Consider the following 19,926-nt stretch of genomic DNA (forward strand, 5'->3'; position numbering starts at 1 on the left):
CTTATTTACTACCGTCGTTCTAAGCAAATAAGATGTATAAACATGATAAACATCACATGCAATCAAATAATAGTGACATGATATGGCCAATATCATATAGCTCCTTTGATCTCCATCTTGGGGCTCCATGATCATCATCGTCACCGGCATGACACCATGATCTCCATCATCATGATCTCCATCATCGTGTCTCCATGAAGTTGTCACGTCATCTATTACTTCTACTACTACAGCTAACGGTTAGCAATAAAGTAAAGTAATTACATGACGTTTATGTTGACACGCAGGTCATAAATAAATTAAGACAACTCCTATGGCTCCTGCCGGTTGTGATACTCATCGACATGCAAGTCGTGATTCCTATTACAAGAACATGATCAATCTCATACATCACATATATCATTCATCACATCCTTTTGTCCATATCACATCACATAGCATACCCTGCAAAAACAAGTTAGACGTCCTCTAATTGTTGTTTGCATGTTTTACGTGGCTGCTATTGGTTTCTAGCAAGAACGTTTCTTACCTACGCAAAAACCACAACGTGATATGCCAATTGCTATTTACCCTTCATAAGGACCCTTTTCATCAAATCCGATCCGACTAAAGTGGGAGAGACAGACACCCGCCAGCCACCTAATGCAACTAGTGCATGTCAGTCGGTGGAACCGGTCTCACGTAAGCATACGTGTAAGGTTGGTCCGGGCCGCTTCATCCCACGATGCTGCCGAATCAAGATAAGACTAGTAACGGCAAGCATATTGAACAAAATCAACGCCCACAACTACTTTGTGTTCTACTCGTGCATAGAAACTACGCATAGACCTAGCTCATGATGCCACTGTTGGGGAACGCAGCAGAAATTCAAAATTTTCCTACGTGTCACCAAGATCTATCTATGGAGAGACTAGCAACGAGGGGAAGGAGAGTGCATCTACATACCCTTGTAGATCGCTAAGCGGAAGCGTTCAAGTGAACGGGGTTGATGGAGTCGTACTCGTCGTGATCCAAATCACCGATGACCAAGTGCCGAACGGACGGCACCTCCGCGTTCAACACACGTACAGCCCGGTGACGTCTCCCATGCCTTGATCCAGCAAGGAGAGAGGGAGAGGTTGAGGAAGACTCCATCCAGCAGCAGCACAACGGCGTGGCGGTGGTGGAGGAGCGTGGCAATCCTGCAGGGCTTCGCCAAGCACCGTAGAAGAGAAGAAGAACTTGGGAGAGAGGGAGGGGCTGCACCAAAGGCAAAAGGTGTGTTTGAGAGGCCCTCCTACCCCACTATATATAGGGATCCCAAGGGGGGGGTGCGCCAGCCCCTAGGAGATCCAATCTCCAAGGGGGCGGCGGCCAGGGGAGGAGTCCTTCCCCCCCAAGGCACCTAGGAGGTGCCTTCCCCTGCTGGGACTCTTCCTTTAGGGTTTCCCCAGGCGCATGGGCCTCTTGGGGCTGGTGCCCTTGGCCCATGTAGGCCAAGGCGCACCCCCTACAGCCCATGTGGCCCCCGGGATAGGTGGCCCCACCCGGTGGGCCCCCGGGACCCTTCCGGTGGTCCCGGTACAATACCGATGACCCCGAAACTTGTCCCGATGGCCGAAACAGGACTTCCTATATATAAATATTTACCTCCGGACCATTCCGGAACTCCTCGTGACGTCCGGGATCTCATCCGGGACTCCGAACAACATTCGGTAACCACATACAAGCTTCCTTTATAACCCTAGCGTCATCGAACCTTAAGTGTGTAGACCCTACGGGTTTGGGAGACATGCAGACATGACCGAGACGTTCTCCGGTCAATAACCAACAGCGGGATCTGGATACCCATGTTGGCTCCCACATGTTCCATGATGATCTCATCGGATGAACCACAATGTCAAGGACTTAATCAATCCCGTATACAATTCCCTTTGTCTATCGGTATGTTACTTGCCCGAGATTCGATCGTCGGAATCCAATACCTAGTTCAATCTCGTTACCGGCAAGTCTCTTTACTCGTTCCGTAACACATCATCCTGTGACCAACTCTTTGGTCACATTGCGCATATGATGATGTCCTACCGAGTGGGCCCAGAGATACCTCTCCGTTTACACGGAGTGACAAATCCCAGTCTCGATTCGTGCCAACCCAACAGACACTTTCGGAGATACCTATAATGCACTTTTATAGTCACCCAGTTACGTTGTGACGTTTGATACACCCAAAGCATTCCTACGGTATCCGGGAGTTGCACAATCTCATGGTCTAAGGAAATGATACTTGGCATTAGAAAAGCTTTAGCATACGAACTACACGACCTTTGTGCTAGGCTCAGGATTGGGTCTTGTCCATCACATCATTCTCCTAATGATGTGATCCCGTTATCAACGACATCCAATGTCCATGGTCAGGAAACCGTAACCATCTATTGATCAATGAGCTAGTCAACTAGAGGCTTACTAGGGACATGGTGTTGTCTATGTATCCACACATGTATCTGAGTTTCCTATCAATACAATTATAGCATGGATAATAAACGATTATCATGAACAAGGAAATATAATAATAATCAATTTATTATTGCCTCTAGGGCATATTTCCAACAGGAACACCAACTCGAAACTGACAAGACATTGCATCAAATCATTCTCTAACCTTGGTATGATTTCTGGATCGATTACCTTCTGAGAGATTGCATTGAGAAATGCACATAGCTTCACAATGGCTAATCGAACGTTTTTCGGTAGAAGCCCCCTCAATGCAACCGGAAGCAGTTGCGTCATAATCACGTGGCAGTCATGAGACTTTAGGTTCTGGAACTTTTTCTCTGCCATGTTTATTATTCCCTTTATATTTGACGAGAAGCCAGACGGTACCTTAATACTGAGCAGACATTCAAATAAGATTTCCTTCTCTTCTTTGGTAAGAGCGTAGCTTGCATGACCCTGATGTATGCCGTCTTTTCCGTACATATGTTGCTGGTCCTCCCGTGCCTCAGGTGTATCTTTTGTCTTCCCATACACGCCCAAGAAGCCAAGCAGGGTCACACAAAGATTCTTTGTCACGTGCATCACGTCGATTGCGGAGCGGACCTCTAGGTCTTTTCAATAGGGCAGGTCCCAAAATATAGATTTCTTCTTCCACATGGGTGCGCGTCCATCAGCGTCATTCGGAACAGGTTGTCCACCAGGACCCTTTCCAAAGACCACCTTCAAATCCTTGACCATATCATGTACATCAGCACCAGTACGGTGGCGAGGCTTCGTCCGGTGATCCGCCTCACCTTTGAAATGCTTGCCTTTCTTTCTTACGGGATGCCTGCTCGGAAGAAATCGACGATGTCCCAGGTACACATTCTTCTTACAATTAGCCAAATATATACTGTCGGTATCGTCCAAACAGTGCGTGCATGCGCGGTATCCCTTGTTTGTCTGTCCTGAAAGGTTACTGAGAGCAGGCCAATCATTGATGGTCACGAACAGCAACGCCTTTAGGTCAAATTCTTCCCCCATGTGCTCATCCCACGCACGTACACCTGTTCCATTCCACAGTTGTAAGAGTTCTTCAACTAATGGCCTTAGGTACACATCAATGTCGTTGCCGGGTTGCTTAGGGCCTTGGATGAGCACTGTCATCATAATGAACATCCGCTTCATGCACAACCAAGGAGGAAGGTTATACAAACATAGAGTCACAGGCCAGGTGCTATGGTTGCTGCTCTGCTCCCCAAAAGGATTAATGTCATCTGCGCTTCGACCAAACCATACGTTCCTTGCGTCATCTGCAAACTCCTTCCCGTACTTTCTTTCGATTTTTCTCCACTGCGACCCGTCAGCGGGTACTCTCAACTTTCCGTCTTTCTTACGGTCTTCTCTGTGCCATCGCATCACCTTGGCATGCTCTTTGTTTTGGAACAAACGTTTCAACCGTGGTATTATAGGAGCATACCACATCACCTTGGCAGGAATCTTCTTCCCGGGGCGCTCGCCCTCGACATCACCAGGGTCATCGCGGCTGATCTTATAGCGCAATGCACCTCATACCGGGCAAGCGTTCAAATCCTCGTACTCACCGCGGTAGAGGATGCAATCATTAGGGCATGCATGTATCTTCTGCACCTCTAACCCTAGAGGGCAGACATCCTTCTTTGCTTCGTACGTACTCTCAGGCAATTCGTTGTCCTTTGGAAGCATATCCTTTATCATTACCAACAACTTTCCAAATCCCTTGTCAGATACACCATTCTTTGTCTTCCATTGCAGCAATTCCAGTGTGGTGCCCAGCTTTTTCTTGTCACCTACACAATTCAGGTACAACAATTTTTTGTGATCCCATAACATGCGCTGCAACTTCTTCTTCTCCAAGTCACTTGCGCAGTTTCTTTTTGCATCGGCAATGGCCCGACCTAGATCATCAACGGGCTCATCCGATGCCTCTTCTCCAGCTTCTTCCCGCATTGCCGGCTCAGCTTCTTCCCGCATTACCGGCTCAGCTTCTTCCCTCATTGTTGTATCATCGTATTCAGGGAGCCCATGGCCAGGATAGCTGTCGTCGTCCTCTTCTTCTTCATTGTCTTCCATCATAACCCCTCTTTCTCCATGCTTGGTCCAAACATTATAGTGGGGCATGAAACCGGACTCAAACAGGTGGACGTGAATGGTTCTTGACGTAGAGTAATTGTGACCATTCTTACAACCAGCACATGGACAAGGCATAAAACCATCCGCTCGCTTGTTTGCCTCAGCCGCAAGCAGAAAAGTACGCACGCCATTAATGAACTCGGGAGAGCATCGGTCATCGTACATCCATTGCCGGCTCATCTTCAATACACAGCACCGAAAACATCAAATTAATACAATACATAAAGTTCATACATAAAGATCATACAACACTTAAATGCAACAAACAAATAACTCTCTAGCTAAAGAATTTAAATGCAACAACAAATGCGATCAAGATCGCAACTAAGGTAACAATTGATCCAACAGCATAATGATACCAAGCTTCACTATGAATGGCATATTTTCTAATCTTATTAATCTTCAAGCGCATTTTCTCCATCTTAATCTTGTGATCATCGATGACATCGGCAACATGCAACTCCAATTCCATCTTCTCCCCATCAATTCTTTTCAATTTTTCCTTCAAATCCTCGTTTTCTTTTTCAACTAAATTTAACCTCTCGACAATAGGGTCGGTTGGAATTTCCGGTTCAACTACCTCCTACATACAAATATCTATGTCAACTTGATGGGCATAATTTGTCATAAACACGAAATGCAATGAATAGTTTTAAAAGAGAATACACCACATCCGAATCATAACCCGGACGAGGGCCGACGGGGACGGATATCAAAACCATGGCACTATGTATAACAAACAACGTATGGGTAAGATAATTATACGAGTAACTATATATCCAAATCACACAAACATCAATTTTTTATATAAAACTTCATGAACAAGAGGCTCACCACAAGGTGGTGCCGGCGACGGGACGTTGCGAGCGATCGACGATGGTTACGGCGGAGATTTAGAAGGTACTAAGTAAACCACACCTACATATACAAACTAAGTGTTATTTTTGACCTCAAATTGCATATAAATCAAATACTAGCACATATATATAATTCCTCCCAAATTACTAAACTCAAAAATCAATCACTATATAAAGCATTGCACGAGCTAATCTAGCAATGAGAGATGAAAGGAAAAGGTTGCTAACCTTTGTGATCATTTGAATGGATGGGGGCCTTCAAATCTTGACAATTTTTGGGCAAAATGTGTGATGAGCTTGAGAGGAAGAGGGAAAAGAACAGAGAGGAGAGGGGAAAGGGGAAGAACAGAGCGAGCTCGGGTGGACGAAGGGTCTATGTAGGACGACCTTTAGTACCGGTTCGTGATACAACCCGGTACTAAAGGTGCTGGAGGGGCCCCAGACTGACAACATCCTGCCACCACTCTCATTAGTACCGGTTCGTAGCACGAACCAGTGCTAAAGGTTCGCCACGAACCGGTACTAATGAGAGCGGCCCGGCTAGCCGTTGGAACCGGCACTAATGGACACATTAGTGCCGGCTTAAATTTAAACCGGCACTAATGTGCTTCACGTTTGATCCTTTTTCTACTAGTGTTGAAGTGTCAGTGCTTGTGTGTAGGAAGTCTAATAGGGTGGGTTTCGATTTCTTTTGCCTTTCTGATCAGCCCAATTGGCCCGGGCTGCGTGTAAGCTTTGTCCTGATGAGGAAACTGACTGTGCATCATCAGTTTATCACCATCAGCTGGATCTTTGAAGCCATCTAACGCTCAACTTGACTGGTGTAGCGATCCAGGATTTTATCCTAAACTACTATTAAACTCACAAGAGAGAGCATTTTAATAACAAAAGAACTCTACCATGCTTTCTGATATATACTCCTGCATATATATAATGAGGTTTAGCGAGTAAGGCAGGTATATACCCGATAGCAGCAAGTAACAACCGTGCTAATTAGCAAAACAAAATACTCCGTAGCTAGTTTGTTTGCATGTGTAGCTAATCCCTAAAATAAAGGAGCGTGTGGGTGCTCATAGATTGCTTTAGGGGATAAGGTTGTTGACGTCCGGCCGGATTATATTCTCTCCTTAACAGCAGGTGTATGATACTTTTTTATTTTTATTTTTTGCGTGTATCTACTACATATTTTATGAGGAAGTATATACTTTATATTTTGTGTGAGTACATATACAATATTTTTTAGGAAGTATATACTTTATATTTGTGTGAGTACATATACAACATTTTTTAGGAAGTATATACTTCATCTTTTATGAGAGTGTGTGTACAACTTTTTTTTAAGTATATACTTCTTTTCTTTGAGAGAGAGGGTATATACAACAACATTTTTTAGGAACTATATTCACCCTTTATGGGAGTGTATACACGACATGTTTTTTGGAAGTATATACTTCATTTTGCGCGAGATATGTACAACAACATTTTTTTAGGAAGTATATACTACATATTTTATGGGAGAGTATACGTGACATCTTTCATGAGGAAGTTTATACTTCATCTTTTACACGAAGTATGTACTAGATTTTCTAAACATAAAATCATGTGTGAATAAATATACTACCTTTTCAAGTATATATTATGATCATCATGCAAGGAAGTCGTATATACTAATATTTCACGAGGAAGTATAAACTTCCGGTAATTACCAAAACAAGTATGCCATACTCGTAAATTCAAAAGGAGTTTACACTTGCGAAATACAGCGGTGTATTATTCACCAAATATGAGTATATGCATGCATTCTGTGCATGTACGATTATATTCATCTCAATGACAATGTGGTTATATACTCTGAGGAGCTTTACTTACGTTTACTACTACCCATCATCAGAGGATATATACTTCCATTACATATAACTTTGCCACCGATCAAAAGCAATATGATTTGGCTTCTCCGAGCTTTACAAGTCACAACAAACAACATGTTAGGTATCATGTAAAATAAAACAATATGTTAGGCATGCATGTCAGGTACGCACGCATGCATGTGTATTCTGCACATCAGCAAGAACCGCGGCTGTGTATTGCCACGCGTGTGAGCGCCGATGTGTGTTGATGATGGAAACGCTAGCAATGCGCATGCCTCCATCTTGGTCGCCATGGCATGCATGGATGGATTATACTGTTTCATTGAACTAGCTCGTGAGATATCAATTACAATGAATGCATGGAAATCAATACAAGAATATCCATGCGTCGATGATGAGATGAAGAAGCCGCATCTGTTGTCATCGCCGGTGATGTCGCCCATCGGCGATGCCGTCACGATCCCCGTCGCAGTAGCTGGCCAGGCCAAGGGAAGATAGCTGCATATGTTTGTCGTTGGTGGTGATGTCCTCGTCGACGATGTCGCTGCCGCCGCCGTCGCTGGTCAGGCCAAGGGACGTTACATAGCCGCATCTCGTCGCGGTTGCCCTTGCCGTGGCTGCTTCCATCACCGGTGTCGTCTCCGTCTCCGGCATCGGTGGCTTCGCCGACGTCGTTTGCTGTGTTGCTGCGTCGTCGCCGGTGCTGTCCCCAACCATGATCGCCGCCGTTCCCGTCGCCGTCGCCATGGCCATGGCCGGTGCCGTCTCCGTTTGTTTGTTACACGAGGATGTGATGTCAAACAGAGTTGTCGTTGAGGGCATCTACTATGCACGCGATCTGTGAGCTACCAGAGTCCCTATTAACCTGGACGGGCTAACAAATTTTAAAACAGTGCGTGTGTGTGGATATTATCTGGTTGTTATCTCTTTAATTAAATGATAAAGCAATTTAAAAATCGGCATTGAAGCAATGAGCGACATGTGGCATGGGAGTACATACTCCTGAGAGTACTAACCCATTTTCCTATATATATATATATATATATATATATATATATATTCCTATTTTTAAACAAATGCGTACCAGAAAATTGAATTGGCAATGTCTGCATAAATATGATGTATTAAATCATGTTTTGAGAGGGATTTGTTCATTTTCAAAACTAAGGAAGTTGGGTGAGCTTAAAACACCCATTCATCAGTTCAGTGAACTTTTCTAATTGTATTTTAAATCCACAAGAGGGCAAAATCATTGCTCTTTCCCAGATCATCTAAATCAGATGGGCGGGCTCCAAACTCCCAGTGCCATTTGTCGTTTTTGTGTTTTGATTTTTACTTGAGTGCCTTTGGACCGATGGTACTATGGAGAGGTGACATTAACACCATTGATGGTTGCTTCTCTCCTGTAGACTACATCTCCTTCTTCTATATGTCAATATATCAACAAAACAAGAGATCTATAATATCGTTGTTTATGGAGTTCACAGATTATTGAAGATTTTTGCTGCCATGGAATTGTGAGTTTGTGACTATACATTCTTGTGTCCTACATGTGAATTGAAGATATATTGTCTCTATGTGAATGTAAATATCCAGGTATGTAGGCAAGTCCTAACTTTTATGCACATATTTATCTATGAAATGCATGCAAGAAAATCACATCTTACAGACAATTGCCCCCTTATTGGTAAATGTGATGATTCTTAAATTAACCGGTTGGAGATCGGTAGACAGTCCGGTGTATTGATAACTGGAGTTTAGTGCTCAATATCCTTCTAACTTTTCTACTGACTGTATTTTCTTGACAGCTTTAAGAGAAGAACGAGTAATGTTAGTCATTCTCTGTCATGTATAATAGTACAATACTGGAGATGTGAATGGATAATGTTCATTTAGTACAGTATTAGTAGATGATGATTTCTTTTCTTCGCAGTCAACTCGTGTATATCCTGATATGTTCAGTCTATTCCCAAATTAATTCCTAAAGTAGCCTTAACAATTATACAGTCTCTCTATGTATTAGTACTATGTTTTCTTTGTTTTTTTGTGAGCTGGAAGAAACCATTTTGTCATAACATGTGAAAATGAGTTTATTTACCTATGTTGTTGCTTTTATCAGTTAGCAAAGATGTTTGTCAAGTAGTAAGTTAGTCATCACAGTGAAGCTTGGCAAAGGGCCTTCTGGTGAGGCCTGTAAGGCTGGAAGCACTGTATGTAAGGTGGTACCCTATGATGGATATTCATTTTTCAACTAATACATGACCACACTAGAGAATATCAGGTTCTAAATATGTACGTGGATGAACTTTAAATACCTGGATGATTATTCCGCATAAACAAAGTCATATTGTCATTTATAACACAAGAACAAAGCAATGTCCATAACACAAATAGCTACTGTTTGTGTTGAGTAGCAAATTCATTCATTCGTTATAGGGCATCAAGAAGAGCAAACACCAATGCGGTGAGACATACCTGTTCCAATATAAACATGCGGAAAGTAGTAAATCCTTTCACCTTGGCGAGGCACTGTGATCAACGGCCTAGCCCAAGCATGCCATAGCTCCTTGTATAATGCGTCGCTAGAACTCCCTGCACAAAGGATTCATTATGTGAACTAACATGGCAAGTTTACTTTGTAGCATGGTAAATTTAGTTTTATAGCATGGTTAAAATGCTATGTCAGGTATATATAGAACAACATTAACACATCGAGTGAGGTATGTGATGTCAAGGGTCTAAAAAGATTGGATCCCGTAATTGTAGCTTCAGAGCTCCAGTAATTACATAGCATTGGTCTAATTGGTGGAGGAAGCTCATGAACAGCTTCAGAGTTCATGCCCTGAAAGTTCAATCCAATGCTCGCATAAAACGATGAGGTATGAAACAATGCCGTCCTCCATCTTGAGCACATGGTTTGTGAAAAGAAACTTGCGCGATTCCTCGAGCACCACCCTCCTGTGCTGTCGACGGGGAGGTCCCCGGACACCACGAACCTGCCCCGTGCGCTCAACTTGCCAGTGAGCAGCACATACCCGTCAAGTTCAACACCGGCGGCAATGCTATAGCCTACAGCACAGTCGCTGCAACATGGGTAAGGGAGAGACCACGTCAGGGCTGGGAGGGTCTGAAAACAGCAGTGCTATACACATGACACAATGGGTTGGGCTCCTCTGTTGTACATTTGTTACTGTACAGATGCTGTAGCAGGCAGAATCTGTCGTCCGTTAGAATCCAATGGTCGTCCTTTCTCTCCCTTATAATAATTCTATTAATACTACAAACAGCCCTGATAATAGTCCAAAGGAAAATCCTCTACGCCTGTAGAATTGGCACCAAACTCCTCCTGTCCGTCTTCCTCGTTCCTCCAGATACATGACCACTTGTTTACTGAATCAGAAATTATAACATGACGCAGAGTAAGCACTTCTTTTGTTCTTGGCAAGATAAGCACAATGCATGGAACAACACCTTATCTGAAGGTCACCAATGGCATGGCTGCCAAGTTCCTCCTATTTCGGAAACTTTTCGAATGGAAATCATATGAGCATTCCAAACTCCATTGGCAAAGATCGACAAAGCAAGTGACCACTAAGTGACTAAGTCAAAACTATAACTGAAATTAAACTCAACACACGTGCATGTACCGCTAATGGCTATTGACGAACCACATTGCCATGAAGAATTAGCAGATCATCAAACAACCATATGGTGTAGCTTCTGTAATAGGAGAATGAAGAAAGAAGAAAGCAGTTCTAAGTAATAGCAAGGAATTCACCTGCTCATTCCGTGGGGGAACCATGGCACTAGCTGGCAGGAAGTTTCCTGGATTGGATCCGTGACCGTGAGCTGCAGCTTGTGGAGTTTGGCCGGGCAGGCTGGCAGGGAGGTCCAGCCGCCGCGCCGCCGCCGTCCTGAAGATCATGGGGCGCCGGCTGTGTAGTCAGAGGACAGCACGCTGACTCCAGCGTGATTTTAATCCTCATCCAGCTGCCACCCTCCTCCTCGTTAAGGTTGCCAGAAGGAGCCTCAAAGCTTGTCGTCGTCGTGCTCTTGGAGTACGTGGTCGCCTTGCTCCTAGAGGAGCTCGCCGTCACGGAGCTCCTTCTCCCCGGATCTTGGCCGCGAGCCTCCGTGCTTCCAGCGGGAGAGGCAGTGGCACACGACCACGGCCATGGCCGGCAGCCACGCTCATCGGACCACCGGAGCCATTGGACACTCGCGCGCGCGTCGCGGTCCGCCGCTCGGACAGCTACTGAGGAGGCGGCGGAGTACCTGGGTGCGCGGCGAATCCCCGGGAACTCGGCGACCAGCTTCCTGTCAGCGTGGCGCACGGAGAAGACGGCGACCCCGGCGAATCCCGGCGAGTAGCTGGCCGTTGGCGCGGGCAAGTAAACGGTAACGTCCCCGACGAAGAGCAGCCCGGCCAGCTCGCCTCACTCTCCTCTGATTAAAAATGAAGGATTGGAAAGAAGCAGACGAGCCTGCAGGGAAAGGATAAGGTGCCGATGCAGTCTCCACTCGTTCGGGGCGACACGTACCAAACGTACGAGAAACGTGGCGTGGCAGGGGACCAGTGCGACAAGGTACTCCGTGACGTGGCAGGAGTACATGCTACACCACCAGTGGTAGGTAAAGCGTTTGGGAGGAGGAGCCAGGTACCAGACATTCGGGCGTTATCTTTTTCGTTATAGCAACAGATTCTATGAGTTGATTATGAGTTAATTTAACCAGTATCATTATATAGAGACGGGTAATGCATACAGGGATCACCACTTGCGTGGTAGCACTAATTTATAATATAATCATAAGATTTTATTTTTGAAATATAGAAACCTCGCCACCCTGTTCTATTTCATCGATGAAACAAGACTTTTACAACATGTAAGATGTCAGGGTGTACATAACTATGAGAGGTTGAAGATAAAAATACATCGTGTTAGTTTAACACCGAATTTGAGATTTTGAGGTGAGGTCACTAAATTGAGCATTTGTTTCCCCATTTGGCAGGTCGGAATTCACAGACATCCAAAAGGAAAGAAAAGGATGATGTATTAGCCAAACTATCAAAATTAGAATTTCTCTGTTTTTACATCAAGACAGCACAAAAGCGCCAAACCATCAACCTACACAACAATATTGAAACAATGTCAAGTCGTCTCGAATTATACCCAAGCCCACGTCTATACTTCCTTAGCATCCACCTAGGAACTCATTCGTCTCTAGCGATAAAACCCACGACAACCAGAAACAAAAAGCGAAGCAAAGGAACCGAACATGAGGCGCCAAAATTCGCCATCTATACGGAGGAAGAGCGTGGTCGACACGAGATGGCGTTTCGGTCTGGCGACTCGGGGGGCGATTCCGCGGGCGACGCCGCTCGCTGCCTCGCGGCGGAGGCGGAAGGCTGGACGGAGGTGCGGCCTGCTGAGGGGTGCACGCGGTGGAGCGCGCCGTCTGGGGGGCGGCCTCTCGCCCCGCCCTTCTCCAGCAGCAGGTTCTGGGCTCTGGAGGGGGTCAACTCCGACGGCGACGACGATGAGGTAAGTAGCGAGGTAAGCGATGGTGGTGGTGTTTCGCCGAGGCCCCGTGCGGGGTGCTCGGTGGGTGACTTTGTCGCCCGTGCGGAGGAGCTTGGGGGCTCCTTCGTGGCCGGTCGCCGGCGAGCATTTGCCCCTGGTGGACATGGCGGGCGTCGTCCGGCGCCGCGGATCTGGCGTCCACCGCAGGGGGTGGATGCGGGTCCTGAGGGCCGCTCGTGCGACCTGTCGGAGGTGGTTCGCCGCGTTTTGGTGTTGGAGGGACCTCCTCCGGCCCCGGCGAGCTCGTCGGAGACGACAGGGGTCGGCGGCGGCGACGGCGGGGCCGCCAGTGTCGGGGAACCGCGGGTCCTGGCTAGGGTTTCCGGGGAGCCGACGGTCGGGCCAGTTTCCCCGCTGGGCCAGGAGGAGTGGCCCAGCCTTCCAGGAATTGGGCTGGGGGGCCCATCGGCGGTCCAGCCTGCCTCTTGGCCTGTGGGGGTGCAGGGACGCCCCTCCGTGCTTGGGCCTGACCAACCTGGTCCGGTGGCCTGCTGTGAGCCTGCGCTTAGGCCCGGGCCCAGTGCGGAGGAGGTTGCGCGGTCGTCCACCCCTATTAATAGGTGGCTGTGGGTGCCAAAAGGAACCCTAGATCTGTCTCTAGGGTTTCCTGCATCCCACTCTCAGGTGTGGTGCTTCGGGCACCTTGCCCGTCGTCTCCTACGTTCTGCCCCTCCCCCACCTCTTTCTTGCTCGTTCGCCACTGTTGTGAGGATGGGCTCCCGCCGTGGCGAAAAGCCTCCCATGTCGCCTCCGATCCCGGCGGCGGATCGACAGCACGAGCACGATCTGCGGGCGAAGGCGCTCTCCAAGGTGTCGGCGAAGGCCGCGGGGGACGGGGGCTGGGGGCCGCCGCCTCCATGGTGGCTTGCGGAGCAAGAGCGGAAGCAGCAAGAGGAACGTGAGCGCAAGAAGAAGAAGAAGGAGGAATATCGGCACCGTGGGCTGGAGCAGAAGAAAGAGCTCAAGAGGAAGGAGTCTCAGCTTCCTCCGGGCGGTGAGCGGAGCGGGGATCCGGTGGCCAAGAAGCAGAAGCAAAAGGGGGGTGGCATGGCGCAGCTGGCGGCCGGGCCGTCGGCTTCGAAGGGTTCGGCTGACGCTCCGATCCCAGTGGAGGAGGCCGACGGGCCAGAGTGCTTCAAGTGCGGCAGGGTGGGGCATTACCAAAATATGTGCCACTTCAAGCCCCTGTGCGTCGTCTGCCACAAGGAAGGGCACGTGTCGGCTTACTGCGCCACGCGGGGGCGGCCTCTTCTGCTGCAGATCATGGGCAACGCCATCCCTGGGGAGGGCTTCTTCTGCCTCCCTTTCATGGAGACGGAGGGCGAGGAGGTCCAGGCCCCACTGGTGGCGGATGCGGCGATCATCTCGGCGGCGCCCGGCACGCTGTCGATCCCCATCTTGGAGGCGGAGCTCCCTCACCTCTTCGAGGGGGTGTGGGATTGGCAGGTGATGGCCATCAGCGTCGACCAGTTCTCGGTCGTCTTCCCCAACAAGGCCATGCTGCAGATGGCGACCCGCAGCGGCAAGCTCTATCTCTCCCTCAACGACATCATGGCGGACATCAAGGAACTGAGCTAGGAGGAACCCAAGGTCGAGATCATGCCGGACGTGTGGGTCAAGCTGTGGGGTGTGCCACCCAAGTACCGCCGCGTGGACCGCCTCATGGCAGGGACGGTGATGATTGGGCGTCCAATGGAGGTGGATCAGGCGTCGTTGCCGGGGCGCGGCCCAGTCCGGATGCGCTTCGCGTGTCGATCGCCGGCCAAGCTCAAGGGCTACGTCCAAGTGTGGTTCAACAGCGAGGGCTTCACCATTCGTCTGGAGGCCGAGGTGGGTGATCTACAGGGTGCGGCGCCCCCTCCCACTCCACCAGCCAGCGTGGACAAGGGACCAAATGACAAAGACAAGGACCACGACATGAGCATGGGGGATGACTCCATCGACACCGCCACTTGGGACAAGCTTGGCCTCAAGGACAAGGACCCCTAAGACGCGCCCCCGGCGGCGGGCGCTGCGAAGGACCAGGAGGAGCGGCAAGTGGAGGTGGGCAGCAACGACATGGGTCTCAACCAGTACGGCTCCAACATGACGCTGGGCCTCGACATCGACAAGGGGGTCTCGGCGTCCTGTGACTCGAAGGGTCGCTCGATGCTCGTCTCCCCGGTGGCTGCGGTGGGGGGTGAGCCTCGGGCTGCCACGGCGCGCTCACCCAAGGCGTTGACTGGCCTCGGTGGCGGTGGGACGAGGCTCCACAAGAAGCCGGCGGGCCGCAAGACTCCCATGGTGGCGCCGGTGAGCCCTCCCTCGGGCCATGCGGGCACGCCTGCTCCGCAGCGGCCAGTGGTGATGGCGCTGGCCTCTCCTGGGGGTCCGACTGGTGGCACCTCGTCGGTCATTTCCCCTCCAGCTTCTGACGCGCTCTGCGTGGAGGTGGCCAAGGTGGCGCCCGTTTCAACGGCCAAGCGCTCCAAGGCGGTGGTGGCGTCCACGGCGACGCAGGAGCGGGTGAGCTCCCGCCCGAAGGGCGCCAAGGGCAAGCTTCCAGCCCTCCAACGCGCCCAACTCCTGCAGGCCCAGAAGAACCTGGAAACCGAAGGTAACCCCATGCCCCGCTTTACGATCTTTGATGTATATTTTGAGGAGTGCTTGGTGAAGGAAATATGCCCTAGAGGCAATAATAAAGTTATTATTTATTTCCTTATATCATGATAAATGTTTATTATTCATGCTAGAATTGTATTAACCAGAAACATAATACATGTGTGAATACATAGACAAACAGAGTGTCACTAGTATGCCTCTACTTGACTAGCTCGTTAATCAAAGATGGTTATGTTTCCTAACCATGAACAAAGAGTCGTTATTTGATTAACAGGATCACATCATTAGGTGAATGATCTGATTGACATGACCCATTCCATTAGCTTAGCACCCGATCGTTTAGTATGTTGCTATTGCTTTCTTCATGACTTATACATGTTCCTATGAGTATGAGATTATGCAACTCCCGTTTGCCGGAGGAACACTTTGTGTGCTACCAAACGTCACAACGTAAATGGGTGATTATAAAGGTGCTCTACAGGTGTCTCCAAAGGTACATGTTGGGTTGGCGTATTTCGAGATTAGGATTTGTCACTCCGATTGTCGGAGAGGTATCTCTGGGCCCTCTCGGTAATGCACATCACATAAGCCTTGCAAGCATTGCAACTAATGAGTTAGTTGAAAAATGATGTATTACGGAACGAGTAAAGAGACTTGCCAGTAACGAGATTGAACTAGGTATTGAGATACCGACGATCGAATCTCGGGCAAGTAACATACCGATGACAAAGGGAACAACGTATGTTATTATGCGGTCTGACCGATAAAGATCTTCGTAAATATGTAGGAACCAATATGAGCATCCAGGTTCCGCTATTGTTTATTGACCGGAGACGTGTCTCGGTCATGTCTACATTGTTCTCGAACCGTAGGGTCTGCACGCTTAACGTTACGATGACAGTTTCATTATGAGTTTATGTATTTTGATGTACTGAAGGTTGTTCGGAGTCCCGGATGTGATCATGGACATGACGAGGAGTCTCGAAATGGTCAAGACATAAAGATCGATATATTGGAAGCCTATATTTGGATATCGGAATCGTTCCGGGTGAAATCGGGATTTTACCGGAGTACCGGGGGGGGTTACCGGAACCCCCCGGGGGGTTATTGGGCCTACATGGGCCTTAAGGGAGAAGAGGAAAGGAGGCAAGAGGTGGCCGCGCGCCCCTCCCCTTCCTAGTATGAATAGGACAAGGGAAGGGGGGCGGCGCCCCCCCTTTCATTTCCCTCTTCCTCCTCTTTCCCCTTCTCCTTCTCCAACTAGGAAAGAAGGGAGTCCTACTCCCGATGGGAGTAGGACTCCCCCTTGGCACGCCCTCCTTGGCCGGCCGCCCCCTCCCCTTGGCTCCTTTATATACGGGGGCAAGGGGGCACCCTAGGACACACAAGTTGATCTTCTTGATCGTTCCTTAGCCGTGTGCGGTGCCCCCCTCCACGATATTACACCTCGGTCATATTGTAGCGGTGCTTAGGCGAAGCCCTGCGACGGTTGAACATCAAGATCATCACCACGCCGTCGTGCTGACGGAACTCTTCCCCGAAGCTTTGCTGGATCAGAGCCCGGGGAGCGTCATCGAGCTGAACGTGTGCCAAGAACTCGGAGGTGCCGGAGTAACGGTGCTTGGATCGGTTGAACCAGGAAGACGTACGACTACTTCCTCTATGTTGCGTCAACGCTTCCGCTTCGGTCTATGAGGGTACGTAGACAACACTCTCCCCTCTCGTTGCTATGCGTCACCATGATCTTGCGTGTGCGTAGGAATTTTTTTGAAATTACTACGTTTCCCAACAGTGGTATCAGAGCCTAGGTTTTATGTGTTGATGTTATATGCACGAGTAGAACACAAGTGAGTTGTGGGCGATATAAGTCATACTGCTTACCAGATGTCATACTTTGGTTCGGCAGTATTGTTGGACGAAGCGGCCCGGACCGACATTACGCGTACGCTTACGCGAGACCGGTTCTCCCGACGTGCTTTGCACAAAGGTGGCTAGCGGGTGACAGTTTCTCCAACTTTAGTTGAACCGAGTGTGGCTACGCCCGGTCCTTGCGAAGGTTAAAACATCACCAACTTGACAAACTATCGTTGTGGTTTTGATGCGTAGGTAAGATTGGTTCTTGCTTAAGCCCGTAGCAGCCACGTAAAACTTGCAACAACAAAGTAGAGGACGTCTAACTTGTTTTTGCAGGGCATGTTGTGATGTGATATGGTCAAGACATGATGCTAAATTTTATTGTATGAGATGATCATGTTTTGTAACCGAGTTATCGGCAACTGGCAGGAGCCATATGGTTGTTGCTTTATTGTATGCAATGCAATCGCGCTGTAATGCTTTACTTTATCACTAAGCGGTAGCGATAGTCGTGGAAGCATAAGATTGGCGAGACGACAACGATGCTACGATGGAGATCAAGGTGTCGCGCCGGTGACGATGGTGATCACGACGGTGCTTCGCAGATGGAGATCACAAGCACAAGATGATGATGGCCATATCATATCACTTATATTGATTGCATGTGATGTTTATCTTTTATGCATCTTATCTTGCTTTGATTGACGGTAGCATTATAAGATGATCTCTCACTAATTATCTAGAAGTGTTCTCCCTAAGTATGCACCGTTGCGAAAGTTCTTCGTGCTGAGACACCACGTGATGATCGGGTGTGATAGGCTCTACGTTCAAATACAACGGGTGCAAAACAGTTGCACACGCGGAATACTCAGGTTATACTTGACGAGCCAAGCATATACAGATATGGCCTCGGAACATGGAGACCGAAAGGTCGAGCATGAATCATATAGTAGATATGATCAACATAGTGATGTTCACCAATGAAACTACTCCATCTCACGTGATGATCGGACATGGTTTAGTTGATTTGGATCACGTAATCACTTAGAGGATTAGAGGGATGTCTATCTAAGTGGGAGTTCTTTAAGTAAATTAATTAAACCTAAATTTATCATGAAACTTAGCACCTGATAGTATCTTGCTTGTTTATGCTTGATTGTAGATAGATGGCTCGTGCTGTTGTTCCGTTGAATTTTAATGCGTTCCTTGAGAAAGCAAAGTTGAAAGATGATGGTAGCAATTACACGGACTGGGTCCGTAACTTGAGGATTATCCTCATTGCTGCATAGAAGAATTACGTCCTAGAAGCACCGCTGGGTGCCAGGCCTGCTGTTGGAGCAACACCAGATGTTATGAACGTCTGGCAGAGCAAAGCTGATGACTACTCGATAGTTCAGTGTGCCATGCTTTACGGCTTAGAATCGGGACTTCAACGACGTTTTGAATGTCATGGAGCATATGAGATGTTCCAGGAGTTGAAGTTAATATTTCAAGCAAATGCCCGAATTGAGAGATATGAAGTCTCCAATAAGTTCTATAGCTGCAAGATGGAGAAGAACAGTTCTGTGAGTGAGCATATACTCAAAATGTCTGGGTATAATAATCACTTGATTCAATTGGGAGTTAATCTTCCAGATGATTGCATCATTGACAGAATTCTCCAATCACTGCCACCAAGCTACAAGAGCTTCGTGATGAACTATAATATGCAAGGGATGAATAAGACTATTCCCGAGCTCTTCGCAATGCTGAAAGCTGCGGAGGTAGAAATCAAGAAGGAGCATCAAGTGTTGATGGTCAACAAGACCATTAGTTTCAAGAAAAAGGGCAAAGGAAGAAGAAGGGGAACTTCAAAAAGAACAGCAAGCAAGTTGCTGCTCAAGAGAAGAAACCCAAACCTGGACCTAAGCCTGAAACTGAGTGCTTCTACTGCAAGCAGACTGGTCACTGGAAGCGGAACTGCCCCAAGTATTTGGCGGATAAGAAGGATGGCAAGGTGAACAAAGGTATATGTGATATACATGTTATTGATGTGTACCTTACTAATGCTCGCAGTAGCACCTGGGTATTTGATACTGGTTCTGTTGCTAATATTTGCAACTCGAAACAGGGACTACGGATTAAGCGAAGATTGGCTAAGGACGAGGTGACGATGCGCGTGGGAAACGGTTCCAAAGTCGATGTGATCGCAGTCGGCACGCTACCTCTACATCTACCTTCGGGATTAATATTAGACCTAAATAATTGTTATTTGGTGCCAGCGTTAAGCATGAACATTATATCTGGATCTTGTTTGATGCGAGACGGTTATTCATTTAAATCAGAGAATAATGGTTGTTCTATTTATATGAGTAATATTTTTATGGTCATGCACCCTTGAAGAGTGGTCTATTTTTGATGAATCTCGATAGTAGTGATACACATATTCATAATGTTGAAACCAAAAGATGCAGAGTTGGTAGTGATAGTGCAACTTATTTGTGGCACTGCCGTTTAGGTCATATCGGTGTAAAGCGCATGAAGAAACTCCATACTAATGGA

The 19,926-nt window shown here is 47.8% G+C and overlaps 1 long non-coding RNA gene across 2 annotated transcripts; it reads right to left on the reverse strand.

Moving 5' to 3' along the window:
• Positions 1-7,372: 7,372 nt before the first annotated feature.
• LOC125518832 (uncharacterized) lies at positions 7,373-12,040 on the reverse strand. Of its 2 annotated transcripts, XR_007299456.2 has the most exons (3): positions 11,127-11,854; positions 9,824-9,940; positions 7,373-8,213 (listed from the first exon to the last, which is right to left on the reverse strand). It is a non-coding gene; the product is annotated as an uncharacterized LOC125518832 (long non-coding RNA). The 2 variants fall into 2 exon arrangements; XR_007288142.2 differs by having other exon boundaries at positions 7,373-9,940; positions 11,127-12,040.
• Between the last annotated feature and the right edge of the window lie 7,886 nt (positions 12,041-19,926).

This window comes from Triticum urartu, chromosome 3A (genome assembly GCF_056163025.1).
Source record: "Triticum urartu cultivar PI428250 chromosome 3A, HENAU_Tu73, whole genome shotgun sequence".
NCBI classification, from domain to species: Eukaryota; Viridiplantae; Streptophyta; class Magnoliopsida; order Poales; family Poaceae; genus Triticum; species Triticum urartu.